Source organism: Triticum dicoccoides, chromosome 3B, assembly GCF_002162155.2.
Source record: "Triticum dicoccoides isolate Atlit2015 ecotype Zavitan chromosome 3B, WEW_v2.0, whole genome shotgun sequence".
NCBI classification, from domain to species: domain Eukaryota; kingdom Viridiplantae; phylum Streptophyta; class Magnoliopsida; order Poales; family Poaceae; genus Triticum; species Triticum dicoccoides.
In genome coordinates, this window is record NC_041385.1 from 129084249 (window position 1) to 129105511 (window position 21263).

Genomic DNA, 21263 nt, shown 5'->3' on the forward strand with positions numbered 1-21263 from the left:
GTTTCGTACTACCACTTGTCCCTACAACAGGTAGGGTACGGTTCAGTAAGTCGTCAACCCCTTTCAAGCACACACCGTACAGAGAGGCCATGGTGGAAGATACTGGTTGTAGCCAGTAGGCAGGCCACCTGGTCTGGGGGCATGGGTGTTTCCGTTTGGGACCGAGAGGGGGGTACCCCTTAGAGCGCGCGGTATAAATTTGATCCCATGATACGCGAGGTTGTAGCCTCCCCACTTAGAGTTTTGCTTGACAGGTGTCGTGGGTGATTCCAGACACCGGTGAGTTAAGCTGGTGTGTGCAAGTCAGGTGTGTTTTCAATTAAAAGACCGTAGACGGAATTAGTCCCGATGGACTAAAAGAATCCGTTACTCGTGGGTAAAGAGTACACCCTCTACAGAGGTTAACCTTTTCGAATAGCCGCATCCATGGTTAAGGACTACAGTCTGGGTCGGGTCAAGTGTCGGTCTTCGGAGGAGGAACTGCTAAACCAGAACATGGATCATGATTTGTGACTTGTGTTGATTATGATGATTATGAGTATTTTTATCATAGACTAACTATTGTCATCACTTGAATTATTGAGTATCCCTGGGACGGTTCTACCTCCTGGATATTCATTCTGATTATTTATTTTATAAGCCCTTTATGTGGTGTCGCTGAGACGCCCGACTGTGGCATTGCTTGTTATTTATTTACTTTATAAGCCCTTTATGTGGCGTCGCACAGACGCCTGACTGTGGCATGCTTGTTACTTATTTACTTTATAAGCCCTTTATGTGGCGTCGCACAGACGCCCGACCGTGGCATTGCTTGTTATTTATTTACCATATAAGCCCTTTATGTGGTGTGGCTTAGACGCCCGACTGAGGCATGCTTCATATCATGGCCCTTTCGAGGCATCGCTTCAGACACCCGATCGGTGCATGTTATTGCTACCCCATTATTGCATATTCATGTTGCATATTAATAACTTGCTTGCATGCATCAGAGATTTTATTTTATGACTGAGGATGTGATCATAGAATATATTTCAGCGCACGATTATCATTTATATTATACCCGTGTTCATAATGTTTGCAAGTACATTCAAAGTACTCACTGGCTTGTCCCTGGCTATTGTCTTGGCCAGATTTCCTGCACGGAGAGGAGCGTTGCGACGACAGCCCCAGAACCTAAGCAACGGTGATAGCAGCCTCGTGAAGATAGGAGTTAACCTGGTCAGCTGTTCCTGTTGGGAAATGGAGTCCCATAGACACCAGTGATCCACAAACCGCTTCCGCCATCAACCTCTAGAAATCACTTGTTGTACTCATAGGCCAGAATGGTCTTGTACTACATATTTTGTATTTTTCTTGGAATTTCTGTATCAATTTGGTGCCTCATCAGCTAACAGTAATCCTGGGGCTGGTGAGCACAACGGCCATTTTCTGGAAATTAATACCCGGAAAACCGGTCGTGACAAACTTGGTATCAGAGCCAGGCTGACCATTGGCTAATCCTATCTTAGCCAGGTCAAAAAACCTAGGAAAACCAACCCACCAGACCCTAACCAAAACCCAGCGAAGCTTCCCGTGCAAGATAGGCACACAGTGACCCGACACCTTTTGGCAGTCGGTGCCCAACCTATCAGCCTAGCCTGTCAATCACGCGCCAGGGACCGACACATAATCTGTCTTATTCACAAGCGTTCGAAGACTCCGTCCCCTTTTTCTATAAAAGGGCACGCTAGTCTCAACCCAGCAAGAGGAGAAGATGAGCCCGACGCCGACAACCCAGTCGTGCTGTTTGGACAACCAATCGAGACCTTGAGGTCAGCCCCGGCCATCAACCAAAATACCTTGATGACCCCAGAAGTGCTTCGTCGCCTTTTGGGAACACGCTCCAACGGGATTGTGGCCAACAATCCCCGAGATGGTCATCATCGCTACCCCGACCCTGTAGCCCCTCAACCCCCTCCAGCAGATCACGACGGTGAAAACCGTGGAGAAACCTCGATCTCCGTGAGGCAAGCCCGCTTAGATCTGAACGAGGTAGACTAAAATCGCTCGAATGATACCGAGTCTTAGAATGACCTCGCCTTGTAATCTTGTGACCCTGTATCACCGTAATTAAATGTTGTTTGCTTGTGCGCTCCTATTTTTAAAAGTAGCCATGCATGAGTATGTGATGTGCGATTGCATTTTTTTATCCCGCGCGTAGCTGCCAACCTCGACGACGCAAGTTTGTCCTATGAATAAATCTTTTGGTTCCAGCTCACAGGAAAGATATTTTCAAAACAACTCTTAACAAATCTCGAGGACGAGATTTTCTTTTAAGGGGGGTAGTGTTGTGACACCCCAAAATTTTAAACTTGTTTTATTAATTAAAATTTTGCCTGGAAATTAAACTTTTATTCTCTGGGCTCCCTTTTGATTTTTGAACCTTTTTCTCCCTTGCTATTATGGGGTTTTCCCCAAAGTGAAAACTTTTCAAATATGTTATTGGACTTGTTTAACTTCTCAAGAAAAAATTTTCTTTTATTAGTAGAACTAATTAAATAATTAATTTGCTTGATCTTTATTTTCTTGAAAAATGGTTTTCCAAGGTTATATGGCCATATTTGAACTACAACCATTTGATAAATTCACTTAAAATTCCAACCAAAATTTGGAGATGTCAGGTGATGTTTTTAAATCAATTTTATGCAAAAATATCTTTTATTCATGAAATATTTTGAGCTCTACACCCAATTTTCTTCTCTGGTCCAGTGTGCAATTGTGCACTACAACTCTTTTAAATACTTCTTTCTAGCCTCCACCAAAATTATGGGATGCTGGTAGTAGCTTATAATTCAACTTTATGCAAAAACCCACTGATGTTCCTTGAAAGATTTGAGTGAATCAACCTCATCTTCATTCTGGTCCAACATGATGGTTTGTACAGCAACCATATTCTTTCTTGCTCTTTGGCCCTTGATTCTTTCTCCTGCTTGTAGTGTACCTTGCCAAACCCTTAAGTCCAGGTGAGTGGACCCATTGGATGATTCTAAGTGCTTGCAACCATGCCCTCTTCTTTCTGTCAAAAACTGAGGTTTTGCAAAACTTGCACTAACAAGTTTCTCCTTTCAACAAACTAACTTCACCATCCTATCATGAATCCAAGGAGACAATAGCCTGGAGAATTTGGCCACCCCAAGTATTGCCTAGATGCCCTAGGCATTTTGACAAACACCCTGAGTGCATAGCCAGATTTGGCATGATTTCAAGTTTACATTGTGAACTTGAGCCCCTTACCTATCCACCATGTCCATTTACCATCTGACTAACCCTAACCTAGCCCTGTTTCTTGCCAGCCTCACCCGCGACCTCTAGCATGCACTAGCATTTCATCGAACACGTCCCGGGCGTGCTCTGGGCGCGCCCAGAGCGTGCGTTTGGCATGCACGTGCGCCCGAGCCGCCGCGTCTCACCCCGCACCCGTTCCGGCCCTTGGCCATTAGCAGGTAGCACGCCACGTATCCTCCTGCACCGCCACGCCACCCCGACCACCCCTGGCACCCCACAGCGCCACCGTCAGGACGGCCGTGGCGGCTAGCTGACGGCCGCATGCAGGCCCCGGCCGTGTCGGCGCCGCCCGAGCCACCCCGGCTCGCCACCTGCCCCTGGGAGCTGCGCAAGCTTATCCCCTCACTCTTCGGCTAGCTCTCGTCGCCTCCACATCACCCTGCAAGCTACAGAACGTCGGTTCGCCGACAACCTTATCCTTGGCCGGGGAATCGCCATGGCCGCGCTATATAAGAAGCACCCGAGCTCATCCAGGCCTCATGCAGCCTCTCTCACTCCCTCACCGACCCACCCATAGCAGTAGGAAGACTAGGGGAGTCGTCTTCTTCCTCTCCGGCAACTCCTGCCGCCGCCACTACCCCGGCCATTCCGGCACCACCAGGACCTCCCCCTCTCCACTCTCTTCACCAGGAGCTCGCCCTCCCTCTCGTGAGTGCACCCCCACGCTCAATTTTGGTCGGGAACCACCATAGCCCCGGCCCCCAAATCCAACCGAGGCCGCCATCCGCCGCGAGGCTCGTCATCGCCGACTCCCTCCTTCCCCGTCACCCCCTCGACCACCGGAAGAACCGCCCCAGTCTTGCGGATCGATCCCCGCCCTCCAGAGGCCACGAGGAGCCACCGCTCGCCGGCGTTGGTCGCTAGAGCCCCCGTGAGAGAGTCCTGGATTAGGGGGTGTCCGGATAGCCGGACTATCATCATCGGCCGGACTCCAAGACTATGAAGATACAAGATTGAACACTTCGTCCCGTGTCTGGATGGGACTTTCCTTGGCGTGGAAGGCAAGCTTGGCGATACGGATATGTAGATCTCCTTCCATTGTAACCGACTCTGTGTAACCCTAGGCCTCTCCGGTGCCTATATAAACCGGAGGGTTTTAGTCCGTAGGACGAACAACCATTACAACAATCATACCATAGGCTAGCTTCTAGGGTTTAGCCTCCTTGATCTCGTCGTAGATCCACTCTTGTACTACCCATATCATCAATATCAATCAAGCAGGAGTAGGGTTTTACCTCCATCGAGAGGGCCCGAACCTGGGTAAAACATCGTGTCCCTTGTCTCCTTTTACCATCCGCCTAGACGCACAGTTCGGGACCCCCTACCCGAGATCCGCCGGTTTTGACACCGACATTGGTGCTTTCATTGAGAGTTCCTCTGTGTCGTCACCGATAGGCTTGATGGCTTCTTCAATCAACAACAACGCCGTCCATGGGGAGACTTTTCTCCCCGGAGAGATCTTCGTGTTCGGCGCCTTTGCACTGTGGGCCAATTCACTTGGCCATCTGGAGCAGATCGAAAGCTACGCCCCTGGCCATCAGGTCAGGCTTGGAGGCCTAACCTTCATGGCTGACATCCGCGGAGACTTGATCTTCGATGGATTCGAGCCACAGCCGAGCGTGCCGCACTGTCACGATGGGCATGACTAAGCTCTGCCGCTGGACAGTACCCTAGAGGCCACACACGAGTCCGCTCTGACTCGTAGTTTGGAGCCGACCGCGGAGATCGAGGACATGTGGCTGGACACCGCCTCGGGGGCTGCAACTTCTACGGTGATGGAGCCGAATACTGACCTTGTCCCTTGCAAAGCTTGTGACTCCGAGGTGCCGGACTCCTTGCCGGACTCCAAACCTCCGGCGCCCCTGCCAATCGAATCCGATTGGGTGCCGATCATGGAGTTCACCGCTGCGGACATCTTTCAGCACTCACCCTTTGGCGACATCCTGAATTCGCTAAAGTATTTTTCGTTATCAGGAGAGCCCTGGCCGGACTGCGGTCAGGATGGTTGGGACGCGGACGATGAAGAAATTCAAAGCCCACCCACCACCCACTTTGTAGCCACTGTCGATGATCTAACCGACATGCTAGACTACGACTCCGAATACATCGGCGGTATGGACGACGATGCCAGAGACGATCAAGAACCAGCGCCTACCGAGCACTGGAAGCCCACCTCAACTCATGATGTATATATGGTGGACACCCCAAAAGGGAGCGATAACGAGGAGCAACGGGACACGGTGAAGGATAATTCCCCCGAAAAACAACCAAAACGGCGACGCAAGCGCCGCCCCAAGTCCCGCCTCGATAACAACAGCACCCATAATGACCCAGCCATAGAGCAGGGAAAACCAGTGGGCGACGAACATGCAACCAAGCAACCATCCGAGCAGGATGAATCGGATAATAAATCCATCCCCGGCGAAAACAACAGTCCAGACGATCTCACGCCGGACACACCACCGGAGCACAAGAACCTTCGAAAAAGGCTTGTCGCCACTGCAAGAAGTTTGAAGAAGGAGAAACGAAAGCTCAAAACAGCGGAAGACATACTCAGAATGAGGTGGAGCAAAGTACTCAAGACCGCGGACAAATATGGCAATAGCCACCAAACAAAGAGCTACCCAAAGCGCAAGCTGCTGCCAGAATTCAGCGAGGAGGCCGTAGAGCCCCCACAACCAAAAAGCAAAGAGGTCGCCTGGCCGGATAGGCGACCAGATGACAGGCCAAGAGAGGCAAGCGGCGCCGCACATAAGCTGGCACATGACACGCATAAAGACCCTCGCACAACGGATGGCCCGGTCAGATCCATTTATGGGCCAAAGAAGAGGGCCCCAGGAAGTAACACAACACGCCGAGTGTTCGAAGATAGCGGCACACCTAAATACAGGGGCGCCGCAAACCCACTATGTTTCACCGATGAGGTGCTGGATCACGAATTCCCAGCGGGGTTCAAGCCCGTAAACATAGAGGCATATGACGGAACAACAGACCCCGGAGTCTGGATTGAGGATTACATCCTGCACATACACATGGCAAGAGGAGATGATCTCCACGCCATAAAATATCTACCCCTCAAGCTCAAAGGGCCAGCTCGGCATTGGCTCAAAAGCCTCCCAGAAAATACCATTGGAAGTTGGGAAGAGCTCGAGGACGCGTTTAGAGCAAATTTTTAGGGGACTTATGTCCGCCCTCCGGATGCAGACGATTTAAGTCACATAACTCAACAGCCCGGAGAGTCAGCGCGCAAATTCTGGAACAGGTTCCTTACCAAAAAGAACCAAATAGTCGATTGTCCGGACGCTGAAGCTTTAGCAGCTTTTAAACATAACGTCCGAGACGAATGGCTCGCCAGACACCTCGGCCAAGAGAAGCCAAGAACAATGGCCGCGCTAACAAGCCTCATGACCCGCTTTTGCGCGGGGGAAGATAGCTGGCAAGCAAGATGCAGCACCAGCGACCCGAGTACATCCGAGATAAGAGATGGAAACGGAAAATCACGGCGCAGAAAGGACCAGCGCCGAAATAAAGAAAAAAGCCCAAAGAACACGGCGGTCAACGCCGGATTCAAAAGCTCGCGGCCGAACAATAAAACACTGCCTCTTAAGGACAGCAGCGACGAGCTATCCAACCTCAACAAAATTTTGGATCGGATATGTCAAATCCACAGTACTTCCGGGAAGCCTGCAAACCACACCCACCGGGATTGTTGGGTTTTCAAACAGTCCGGCCGACTCAACGCCAAACACAAGGGGCTCGACATGCCAAGCGAGGATGATGACGAACCCCACTAGCAGAGCGCTGGAAAACAAAAGACTTTCCCACAAGAAGTCAAAATTGTAAACTCACTTCATGTGATAATACGGAACAACAGTGCGGCACCCGCCAAAGTAGGTGTCGCACGGTCCACCCCAGCGGAACCTCGAGATTGGATGTCAAAACCAATTACTTTCGACCACCTGGACTATTCCAGAAGTATTCGAAACACAGGATGGACTGCTCTAATATTGGATCCTATAATCGACAGACTACAATTTACACAAGTCCTAATGGATGGCGGCAGTGATTTAAACCTGCTATATCCGGACACAATCCGCAAGTTGGGGACAGACCGTACTAAAATTCGCCATAGCCGCACTTCCTTCAAAGGAGTGACGCCAGGCCCTTACGCCAAGTGCACGGGCTCCTTACTACTAGAAGTTGTGTTCGGGTCACCCGGCAACTTCCGATGCGAAAAGCTAATCTTTCATGTCGCCCCATTCAAAAGTAGCCATCAAGCACTATTGGGACGTGAAGCTTTTGTCCGCTTTAATGCAATACCACACAACGCGTCTCTTACACTTAAATGCTCGGTCCACGCGGCATCATCTCATTAAAAGGTCGTTCCAGACCCCGGACACGGCTAGACGAGTCCGACATAAATAAGCTAGGGGCTCCCTAGCCGCACACCCCTTTACAAGGGGCTGTGCGTATGAGCAATAAAGAGCTAATAAAATCTCAGCTTTATTCATTCATTCATATTTTGATTTTTAATACATTTTTTGCACGATTTCCTTTCAAGCTAAGTTCCTCTCTTTTTTACAGATGAACAACATGCACACCCGTCCAGGATACGGCACAACGGAGACACAGGCGCAGACGTGCAACAAGGACCCGTCGCAAGGATTCTTTTTAGATTAAGCCCCTGCGTAAACCTTTCTTACTGTCTTTTGTTGATTCATATCCCACGGTTTTTCACCATAACCAACGAGGAGGCTGGCGTTTTGGCATCGGCCGTGCCAGAAATTCTCGCCTGTACCTGGACACTAGGGGCTTAGGGCATTGTTCTGCCCATTATCATAAAGACCGAATACCTTAGGGAGTGTTCGGCGTCTTGAGTTAGGCCTTATATGCATCAGCTCCGAGTCATGTCTTTGGTCAAATGTTGGGTTTGCCGGCTCCTATGTTTTGCTGCCTTACGTTTCGTATCATCGGCTAACGCGGCACCAGGAGAACTACTGCGATTGTGCCCCGGTTCGGCCGGGCGAGCACCTCAGTAGAGAAAGCCGAAAACTGACTGTCATGATATAGCGAGAGACTGGTCAACCACTCGATCAACTACCGGAATGTTTAGAATTCCTCCGCTTTGACGAAGGACCGTTTCCTGGTCAGGCACATACGCGCCCCGAATTCGGAGAGCGCGGTGCCCCTAGGGGCTATATCGTAGCCCCACCTTCGAACTCCTATGGCTAAGTGAAAGTGATAAAGCATTATAGTCCGGTTGCCTCGTTTGCTACGCTATCACCTCCTTCACAGGACCAAGACGTTGGATTGAGTGTGAAAATGCACTATTTCACAAACACCCCCGCACCATGTGCGTGGGGGCTGAAGCCGAACACTGCCATCTTTCAGGTTATACACAAGTATACATTAAACGGCCGCACAGGAGATATTTCAATACTTCAACGCACAAGTACAAAAAGCGCTTATATTATAAACATCGTTTTACAAACCATAAAGTTCATTTGAACATGACATTTTTTGAACACTGCGACTCTATTACATGAGCACCACGCAGAACTTCCCCAAAATAGTGCTCGGCGGGTAACCGGCTCTCGTCCGAACCCTGGGTCGCAACAGCGGTGGCATCCATCTCTGTCTAGTATGTCTTCACACGGGCGAGGGCCATCCGTGCACCCTCTATGCAGGCCGACCGCTTCATCGCCTTGATATGCGACACCGCCCCAACGAATTGCTGCAATAAGCCAAAATAACTCTTCGGCTTGGGCCTATCCGGCCAGACATGAGCCACGATATCCGTCATGGCAAGTCCGGACAATCTATTCAGCTCAGCCCACTCAGCCAACCGATCGGTCAGCGGAAGTGAATGCTCCGGACTATAGAATTGAGACCAAAAAAGCTCTTCCATCTCGTGATCCTTTTGACTTCGGAATTGCACAACAGCATCTGCCGCACTCGCCGCTAAGTCCATATAAGGATCCTCCAGACCCCACAGCTGGCCAAGCTGAGCGTACTTCGGATCTGTAAACCTCCTGCGCAGCAGAAAGGGCTTGCCAGCCACAATATCTCCGGCCTGGCGCAGCTCCTCCTTTATAGCCCTCATTGCGGAACGGGCATCCTTGGCTTCGGTCGTGGCCTTCTTTAGGCCTTCTTGCTCTGCTCGGCGTTCTTTTTCAAGAACCTCATAGCGGTCGGTAACATCTTTCAACTTCACGGCCATTTAGGCCATCTCCTCCCTGCTTCGGCAGTGAGCAGCCTTTTCGGCTTCTAGCTCTTCGGCCGCCCTCGAGGCAGCCGCATCACTCCTTCTGGCCTGCTCCTTGGTTCGAGCAAGTTCTGCCCGAAGGCTCTCCACAGCAGCGGCACCATCTACATTGAGCACACATGTTGTAAGGAGTGGGCTTCGGCTCCCTTACTAGGTGACCACGGAGAAAAACCTACCTTGTGACTCGTCAAGTCGCTTATTGACCAGCGCGATGTCCGCATCCGCAACGTCAAGTTGCAGCTTTAGTTCGGCAACTCCATCAGTCCGGCTGGCCACCGGACTATCCGCCACCTGCATAGGAAAGGCAAAAATCAATACCTGCGATTCTGATCCTCGGCACGCTGTCGCTCTCGACAACCTACCGAGTCCCAGGGGCTACTATCTATACAGGGCGCACTTTATGTGCAAAACTGTCAAAAGGTATGTCATTTTTACGTACCTCAAACCCCGCCAGCAATCTTCTGACGGCATCATGCAACCCGCCTTTGACGGACGAAATTCTTCCAATCACCATACTCATCAACATAACGTGACCTTCTGAGATAGACGCCCTCCCAAGCAGATCCTTCAGCTCCCCTGGCCGCACACCAGCCGGTGCCGAACTCTCCGGCCCCGCCAGACTCGGGGATACCCTCCGCGATGACACCTCAGGTTCGTCCGCCCCGCCTGATGGTGCAGCGGATGGAGGCGTCTCGCTCTCCACCATCTCCGGATGAAGGTCCCCCGAAGACGAGCTCATCTGAGAAGGACGGAGATCCGAACTACAAGGTAAAAACTTCGGTTATCCTCAGAAGCAAACATAGGGGTGTCTCTTATTATAGAACCCCCCCTTTTTTATACCTACGGCTCGTTGGAGGGCTGATTCCTTAGGGGAGATAGTGCGGCCGGGGCCTCCCCGGACGCAGGACCCTCTGGTGAAGATTTCTTCCCCCGCTTCGAGGCCTTGGCCTCCGGGTTTTCGGAGGCGGTCCTCTTCTCCCCTTGGAAGGAGGGATTCTCGACTCCCCCTTTCTCCAAAGCCTCCTTGGTAGAGGCGGTGGTGTCCCTGTTCTCCCCTTCGCCTTCCTCTGAAGGCGCAACCTTCAGCATCCTGACCAACACGGGATCCGGCACGGTCTCCAGGAGGGGGGCCGAACACCATATCAGTTTCGCCTGCGCTATCCACTCCTATTCAAGAGACGATGGGTTAAAAGGCAAATTCGAGAAGGTGTAAACAAACGGTGTGTTCAGACGCAGGGCCACTTACCTGAGTATCCGGGCGATTGCAGCTTAGGCCGGAATCCTCGGTCAATTCCGGACACATCTCTTGTGATCCGAAGAACAATTTATACATCTCCATGGGTGTTGTACCCATGAAGTGTTGGAGAGCTCACGGCCCCTCGGGATTGAACTCCCACAGACGGAGGAGGCGACGCTTGCAGGGCAGGAGACGCCGAATCAGCATAACCTGCATCACTACAACCAGATTGATCTTCCTCTCCTGGAGGTCTCGAATCCGCCCCTGCAATAGGGGTACGTCCTTTGACGGCCCCCAGTTGAGCCCTTGGCTGACCCATGACATCACCCGCTGTGGAGGGCCCGAGCGGAAGATGGGCGGCGGCTTCTGCCTGCTGCCCCTGGGAGCGGTTATGTAGAACCACTCCTGCTGCCACAAGCCGAGCTCCTCCTGGAAAGAGCCCTCGGGCCATGGAGCGTCAGCCCTTCTGCTTACAACCGCCCCGCCGCACTCTGCTTGACGCCCTTCGATCATCTTCGACTCCACATTGAAGGTCTTAAGCCATAAGCCGAAGTGAGGGGTAATGCGGAGGAAGGCTTCGCAGACGACGACGAATGAAGAAATATGGAGGATGGACTCCAGAGCCAAGTCGTGGAATTCCAGCCCATAGTAAAACATGAGCCCTCTCACAAAAGGATCCATCGGGAAGCCTAAACCCCGACGGAGGTGGGACACAAACACGACGTTTTCGCCGGGCTCGGGGGTGGGAATGACCTGCCCTTTGGTGGGCAACCTATGAGAAATCTCATAAGTCAGGTACTTGGCTTCTCGCAGCTTTAGCACGTCCTCTTCCGTGATGTAGGAGGGCATACACCGGCCCTGTAGGTCGGAGCCGGACATTGTTGAAGGTCCGAAGCGCTCGAATCTGGGGCTCTGGGTGTTGGAACTCGGGGCGAGGAGTAGATTCGATTGAGGATTGAAGAAAAGAAATGAGCCTTGGTCCCATTATAAAGAGGGAGAATACCAAGAGCCGTCCCCGTGACCGTTCAGGACTCGCCTCCGATAGAGGGGGCGTGGCAACGGGCACGGTTGGGTTACCCACGTCCGTATTGATGGGAATCCCGGAATAAGGGGAACACGATCTCTGCTTCGACAAGACGTGCCAAGGAAACTGCTTCACTAAATGCGCTGAGGTGGTATAATAAAAAACAATTCAAGTAAAGGCTTCGTGGTGGTATGACGTCATGCCACAAAATACGTCAGCAGATTGAACTTGTGTACATATTATTCTTGTTGGGGAACGTAGTAATATCAAATATTTTCCTACGCACACGCAAGATCATGGTGATGGCATAGCAACGAGAGGGGAGAGTGTTCATCCACGTACCCTCGTAGACCGTAAGCGGAAGCGTTAGCACAGCGGTTGATGTAGTCGTACGTCTTCACGATCCGACCGATCCAAGCACCGAACGTACGGGGCCTGCGAGTTCAACACACGTTCAGCTCGATGACGATCTCCGGCCTCCGATCCAGCGAAGCTCCGGAGATGAGTTCCGTCAGCACGACGGCGTGGTGATGATGATGATGTTCTACCGGCGCAGGGCTTCGCCTAAACTCCGCGACGATATGACCGAGGTGGAATATGGTGGAAGGGGGCACCGCACACGGCTAAGGAACGATCCGTAGATCAACTTGTGTGTCTATGGGGTGCCCCCCTGCCCCCGTATATAAAGGAGCCAGGGGGGAGGAGGCGGCCGGCCAAGGAGGGCGCGCCAAGGGGGGAGTCCTACTCCCACCGGGAGTAGGACTCCCTTCTTTCCAAGTAGGAGTAGGAGAAGGGGGGAAAGAGGAGGAAGAGAGGAAGGAAAGGGGGGGGCGCCGCCCCCCTTCCCTTGTCCTATTCGGACTAGGAAGGGGAGGGGCGCGCGGCCCCCTCCTAGCTCCTTCCCTCTTCTCCCTCGAGGCCCATGTAGGCCCAATAACCCCCCGGGGGGTTCCGGTAACCTCCCGGTACTCCGGTAAAATGCCGATTTCACCCGGAACCATTCCGATGTCCAAACATAGGCTTCCAATATATCAATCTTTATGTCTCAACCATTTCGAGACTCCTCGTCATGTCCGTGATCACATCCGGGACTCCGAACAAACTTCGGTACATCAAAACTTATAAACTCATAATAAAACTATCATCGTAACGTTAAGCGTGCGGACCCTACGGTTTCGAGAACTATGTAGACATGACCTAGAACCATTCTTGGTCAATAACCAATAGCGGGACCTGGATGCTCATATTGGTTCCTACATATTCTACGAAGATCTTTATCGGTCAAACCGCATAACAACATATGTTGTTCCCTTTGTCATCGGTATGTTACTTGCCCGAGATTTGATCGTCTGTATCTAATACCTAGTTCAATCTCGTTACCGGCAAGTCTCTTTACTCGTTCCGTAATGCATCATCCCGTAACCAACTCATTGGTCACATTGCTTGCAAGGCTTATAATGATGTGCATTACCGAGAGGGCCCAGAGATACCTCTCCGACGATCGGAGTGACAAAACCTAATCTCGAAATACGCCAACTCAACATGTACCTTCAGAGACACCTGTAGTACTCCTTTATAATCACCCAGTTACATTGTGACGTTTGGTAGCACCCAAAGTGTTCCTCCGGCAAACGGGAGTTGCATAATCTCATAGTTACAGGAACATGTATAAGTCATGAAGAAAGCAATAGCAACATACTAAACGATCAAGTGCTAGGCTAACGGAATGGGTCATGTCAATCACATCATTCTCCTAATGATGTGATCCCGTTAATCAAATGACAACTCATGTCTATGGCTAGGAAACTTAACCATCTTTGATTCATGAGCTAGTCAAGTAGAGGCATACTAGTGACACTATGTTTGTCTATGTATTCACACATGTATTATGTTTCCGGTTAATACAATTATAGCATGAATAATAAACATTTATCATGAAATAAGGAAATAAATAATAACTTTATTATTGCCTCTAGGGCATATTTCCTTCAGTCTCCCACTTGCACTAGAGTCAATAATCTAGTTCACATCGCCATGTGATTTAACACCAATATTCATATATGTATATGATTAACACCCATAGTCCACATCGTCATGTGACCAACACCCAAAGGATTTTACTAGAGTCAATAATCTAGTTCACATTGCTATGTGATTAACACCCAAAGAGTACTAAGGTGTGATCATGTTTTGCTCGTGAGAGAAGCTTAGTCAACGGTTCTGTTACATTCAGAGCCGTATGTATTATGCAAATATTCCATGTCTACAATGCTCTGCACGGAGCTACTCTAGCTAATTGCTCCCACTTTCAATATGTATCCAGATTGAGACTTTAGAGTCATCTGGATCAGTGCCAAAACTTATATCAACGTAACCCTTTACGACGAGCCTTTTGTCACCTCCATAATTGAGAAACATATCCTTATTCCACTAAGGATAATTTTGACCAATGTCCAGTGATCTACTCCTAGATCACTATTGTACTCCCTTGCCAAACCAGGGCAGAGTATACAATAGGTCTGGTCCATAGCATGTCATACTTTTATAGAACCTATGACTGATGCATAGGGAATGACTTTCATTCTCTTTCTATTTTCTGCTGTGGTCGGGCATTGAGTTTGACTCAACTTCACACCTTGTAGCACAGGCAAGAATCCTTTCTTTGCCTGATCCATTTTGAACTTTTTCAAAATTTTGTCAAGGTATGTGCTTTGTGAAAGTCCTATTAAGCGTCTTGATCTATCTCTATAGATCTTGATGCCGAATATGTAAGCAGCTTCACCGAGGTCTTTCATTGAAAAACTTTTATTCAAGTATCCCTTTATGCTATCCAGAAATTCTATATCATTTCCAATTAATAATATGTCATCTACATATAAAATTAGAAATGCTACAGAGCTCCCACTCACTTTCTTGTAAATACAGGCTTCTCCCAAAGTCTGTATAAAACCATATGCTTTGATCACACTATCAAAGCATTTATTCCAACTCCGAGATGCTTGCACCAGTCCATAAATGGAACGCTGGAGCTTGCACACTTTGTCAGCACCTTTTGGATCGACAAAACCTTCCGGCTGCATCATATACAACTCTTCTTCCAGAAATCCATTCAAGAATGCAGTCTTGACATCCATTTGCCAAATTTCATAATCATGAAATGCAGCAATAGCTAACATGATTCGGACAGACTTAAGCATCGCTACGGGTGAGAAAGTCTCATCGTAGTCAACCCCTTGAACTTGTCGGAAACCTTTTGCAACAAGTCGAGCTTTATAGACAGTTACATTACCATCAGCGTCAGTCTTCTTCTTAAAGATCCATTTATTCTCAATGTGGCTTGCCGATCATCGGGCAACTCCACCAAAGTCCACACTTTGTTCTCATACATGGATCCCATCTCAGATTTCTTGGCCTTAAGCCATTTTGCGGAATCTGGGCTCATCATCGCTTCCTCATAGTTCGTAGGTTCATCATGGTCAAGTAACATGACTTCCAGAATAGGATTACCGTACCACTCTGGTGCGGATCTTATTCTGGTAGACCTACGAGGTTCAGTAGAAACTTGATCTGAAGTTTCATGATCATTATCATTAGCTTCCTCACTAATTGGTGTAGTTGTCACAGGAACCGGTTCTTGTGATGAACTACTTTCCAATAAGGGAGTAGATACAATTATCTCATCAAGTTCTACTTTAATCCCACTCACTTCTTTTGAGAGAAACTCCTTCTCTAGAAAGGATCCATTCTTAGCAACGAATGTCTTGCCTTCGGATCTATGATAGAAGGTGTACCCAACAGTCTCTTTTGGGTATCCTATGAAGACACATTTCTCTGATTTGGGTTCGAGCTTATCTGGTTGAAGTTTCTTGACATAAGCATCGCAGCCCCAAACTTTAAGAAACAACAACTTTGGTTTCTTGCCAAACCACAGTTCATAAGGCGTCGTCTCAACGGATTTTGATGGTGCCTTATTTAACGTGAATGCGGCTGTCTCTAAAGCATAACCCCAAAATGATAGCGGTAAATCAGTAAGAGACATCATAGATCGCACCATATCAAGTAAAGTACGATTACGACGTTCGGACACACCATTTCGTTGTGGTGTTCCAGGTGGCGTGAGTTGCGAAACTATTCCACATTGTTTTAATTGAAGACCAAACTCGTAACTCAAATATTCGTCTCCGCGATCAGATCGCAGAAACTTTATTTTCTTGTTACGATGATTTTTCCACTTCACTCTAAAATTCTTTGAACCTTTCAACTATTTCAGACTTATGTTTCATCAAGTAGATATACACATATCTGCTCAAATCATCTCGTGAAGGTCAGAAAATAACGATACTTGCCACGAGCATCAACACTCATTGGATCGCATACATCGGTATGTATTATTTGCAATAAGTCAGTAGCTTGTTCCATTGTTCAGGAGAACGGAGTTTTAGTCATCTTGCACAAAAGGCACGGTTCGCAAGCATCAAATGATTCATAACCAAGTGATTCCAAAAATCCATCTTTATGGAGTTTCTTCATGCGCTTTAGACCGATATGACCAAAAGGGCAGTGCCACAAATAAGTTGCACTATCATTATTAACCTTGCATCTTTTGGCATCAATATTATGAATATGTGCATCACTACGATCGAGAGCCAAATAACTATTTTCGTTGGGTGTATCACCATTGAAGGTTTTATTCATTTAAATAGAACAACAATTATTCTCTGATTTTAAATGAATAACCGTATTGTAATAAACATGATCAAATCATATTCATGCTTCAACGCAAACGCCAAATAACATTTATTTAGGTTCAAGACTAGTCCCGAAAGTAGATTTAGAGGTAGCGTGCCGACCGCGATCACATCGACTTTGGAACCGTTTCCCACGCGCATCGTCACCTCGTCCTTGGCCAGTGCTCGCTTATTCCGTAGTCCCTGTTTCGAGTTGCAAATATTAGCAACAGAACCAATGTCAAATACCCAGGTGCTACTACGAGCTCTAGTTAGGTACACATCAATAACATGTATATCACATGTACCTTTGTTTACTTTGCCATCCTTCTTATCTGCCAAATACTTGGGGCAGTTCCGCTTCCAGTGACCAGTCTGCTTGCAGTAGAAGCACTCAGTTTCAGGCTTAGGTCCAGACTTGGGTTTCTTCTCTTGAGCAGAAACTTGCTTGCTGTTCTTCTTGAAGTTCCCCTTCTTCTTCCCTTTGCCCTTTTTCTTGAAACTAGTGGTCTTGTTGACCATCAACACTTGATGCTCCTTCTTGATTTCTACCTCCGCAACTTTTAGCATTGCGAAGAGCTCGGGAATAGTCTTGTTCATCCCTTGCATATTATAGTTCATCACAAAGCTCTTGTAGCTTGGTGGCAGTGATTGGAGAATTCTGTCAACGACGCTATCATCCGAAAGATTAACTCCCAGTTGAATCAAGTGATTATTATACCCAGACATTTTGAGTATATGCTCACTGACAGAACTATTCTCCTCCATCTTGCAGCTGTAGAACTTATTGGAGACTTCATATCTCTCAATCCGGGCATTTGCTTGAAATATTAACTTCAACTCCTGGAACATCTCATATACTCCATGACGTTCAAAACGTCGTTGAAGGCCCGGTTCTAAGCCGTAAAGCATGGCACACTGAACTATAGAGTAGTCATCAGCTTTGCTCTGCCAGACGTTCTTAACGTCGTCAGTTGCATCAGCAGTAGGCCTGGCACCCAGCGGTGCTTCCAGGACGTAACTCTTCTGTGCAGCAATGAGGATAATCCTTAGGTTACGGACCCAGTCCGTGTAATTGCTACCATCATCTTTCAACTTTGCTTTCTCAAGGAACGCATTAAGATTCAACGGAACAACAACACGAGCCATCTATCTACAAACAAACATAGACAAGCAAAATACTATCAGGTACTAAGTTCATGATAAATTTAAGTTCAATTAATCATATTACTTAAGAAATCCCACTTAGACAGACATCTCTCTAGTCATCTAAGTGATTACGTGATCCAAATCAACTAAACCATAACCGATCATCACGTGAGATGGAGTAGTTTTCAATGGTGAACATCACTATGTTGATCATATCTACTATATGATTCACGCTCGACCTTTCGGTCTCCGTGTTCCGAGGCCATATCTGCATATGCTAGACTCGTCAAGTTTAACCTGAGTATTCCGCGTGTGCAAAACTGGCTTGCACCCGTTGTAGATGGACGTAGAGCTTATCACACCCGATCAACACGTGGTGTCTGGGCACGACGAACTTTGGCAACGGTGCATACTCAGGGAGAACACTTCTTGATAATTTTAGTAAGAGATCATCTTAAAATGCTACCGTCAATCAAAGCAAGATAAGATGCATAAAGGATAAACATCACATGCAATCAATATAAGTGATATGATATGGCCATCATCATCTTGTGCTTGTGATCTCCATCCCCGAAGCACCGTCGTGATCACCATTGTCACCGGCGCGACACCTTGATCTCCATCGTAGCATCGTTGTCGTTTACGCCATCTATTTCCTCTACGACTATCGCTACCGCTTAGTGATAAAGTAAAGCAATTACAGGGCATTTGCATTTCATACAATAAAGCGACAACCATATGGCTCCTGCCAGTTGCCGATAACTTCGGTTACAAAACATGATCATCTCATACAATAAAATATAGCATCACGTCTTGGCCATATCACATCACAACATGCCCTGCAAAAACAAGTTAGACGTCCTCTACTTTGTCGTTGCAAGTTTTACGTGGGTGCTACGGGCTGAGCAAGAACCGTTCTTACCTACGCATCAAAAACCACAACGATAGTTCGTCAAGTTGGTGCTGTTTTAACCTTCGCAAGGACCGGGCTTAGCCACACTCGGTTCAACTAAAGTTGGAGAAACTGACACCCGCCAGCCACCTGTGTGCAAAGCACGTTGGTAGAACCAGTCTCGCGTAAGCGTACGCGTAATGTCGGTCCGGGCCGCTTCATCCAACAATACCGCCGAACCAAAGTATGACATGCTGGTAAGCAGTATGACTTGTATCGCCCACAACTCACTTGTGTTCTACTCGTGCATATAACATCAACGCATAAAACCTAGGCCCGGATGCCACTGTTGGGGAACGTAGTAATTTCAAATATTTTCCTACGCACACGCAAGATCATGGTGATGGCATAGCAACAAGAGGGGAGAGTGTTCGTCCACGTACACTCGTAGAGCGTAAGCGGAAGTGTTAGCACAACGCGGTTGATGTAGTCGTACATCTTCACGATCCGATCGATCCAAGCACCGAACGTACGGGGCCTCCGAGTTCAGCACACATTCAGCTCGATGACAATCTCTGGCCTCTGATCCAGCGAAGCTCCGGAGATGAGTTCCGTCAGCATGACGGCATGGTGACGATGATGATGTTCTACCGGCGCAGGGCTTCGCCTAAACTCCGCGACGATATGACCGAGGTGGAATATGGTGGAAGGGGGCACCGCACACGGCTAAGGAACGATCCGTAGATCAACTTGTGTGTCTATGGGGTGCCGCCCCACCCCCGTATATAAAGGAGCCAGGGGGGGAGGAGGCGGCCGGCCAAGGAGGGCGCGCCAAGGGGGGAGTCCTACTCCCACCGGGAGTAGGACTCCCTTCTTTCCAAGTAGGAGTAGGAGAAGGGGGGAAAGAGGAGGAAGAGAGGAAGGAAAGGGGGGGCGCCGCCCCCTTCCCTTGTCCTATTCGGACTAGGAAGGGGAGGGGCGCGCGGCCCCCTCCTGGCTCCTTCCCTCTTCTCCCTCGAGGCCCATGTAGGCCCAATAACCCCACGGGGGGTTTCGGTAACCTCCCGGTACTCCGGTAAAATGCCGATTTCACCCGAAACCATTCCGATGTCCAAACATAGGCTTCCAATATATCAATCTTTATGTCTCGACCATTTCGAGACTCCTCGTCATGTCCGTGATCACATCCGGGACTCCGAACAAAGTTCGGTACATCAAAACTTATAAACTCATAATAAAACTATCATCGTAACGTTAAGCGTGCGGACCCTACGGGTTCGAGAACTATGTAGACATGACCTAGAACCATTCTCGGTCAATAACCAATAGCGGGACCTGGATGCCCATATTGGTTCCTACATATTCTACGAAGATCTTTATCGGTCAAACGCATAACAACATACGTTGTTCCCTTTGTCATCGGTATGTTACTTTCCCGAGATTTGATCGTCGGTATCTAATACCTAGTTCAATCTCATTACCAGCAAGTCTCTTTACTCGTTCTGTAATGCATCATCCCGTAACCAACTCATTGGTCACATTGCTTGCAAGGCTTATAATGATGTGCATTACCGAGAGGGCCCAGAGATACCTCTCCGACGATCGGAGTGACAAAACCTAATCTTGAAATACGCCAACTCAACATGTACCTTCGGAGACACCTGTAGTACTCCTTTATAATCACCCAGTTACGTTGTGACATTTGGTAGCACCCAAAGTGTTCCTCTGGCAAACGGGAGTTGCATAATCTCATAGTTACAGGAACATGTATAAGTCATGAAGAAAGCAATAGCAACATACTAAACGATCAAGTGCTAGGCTAACGGAATGGGTCATGTCAATCACATCATTCTCCTAATGATGTGATCCCGTTAATCAAATGACAACTCATGTCTATGGCTAGGAAACTTAACCATCTTTGATTCACGAGCTAGTCAAGTAGAGGCATACTAGTGACACTATGTTTGTCTATGTATTCACACATGTATTATGTTTCCGGTTAATACAATTCTAGCATGAATAATAAACATTTATCATGAAATAAGGAAATAAATAATAACTTTATTATTGCCTCTAGGGCATATTTCCTTCAATTCTCTCTACGGTGGAATGTGGAAATTATTTTGCAGAGCCGGACACTATCCTGGTGTTCACAATCTTCTATGAATTATTCGGAGGAGGAACCCGCCTTGCAATGCCGAACAATATGCGCGCCGGACTCATCGTCATTGAAGCCTGGTTCAGGGGCTACTGAGGGAGTCCTAGATTAGGGGGTGTCCGGATAGCCGGATTATCATCATCGGCCGAACTCCAAGACTATGAAGATACAAGATTGAAGACTTCGTCCCGTGTCGGGATGGGACTTTCCTTGGCGTGGAAGGCAAGCTTGGCGATACAGATATGTAGATCTCCTACCATTGTAACCGACTCTGTGTAACCCTAGCCCTCTCCGGTGCCTATATAAACCGGAGGGTTTTAGTCCGTAGGACGAACAACCCTTACAACAATCATACCATAGGCTAGCTTCTAGGGTTTAGCCTCCTTGATCTCTTGGTAGATCCACTCTTGTACTACCCATATCATCAATATCAATCAAGCAGGAGTAGGGTTTTACCTCCATCGAGAGGGCCCGAACCTGGGTAAAA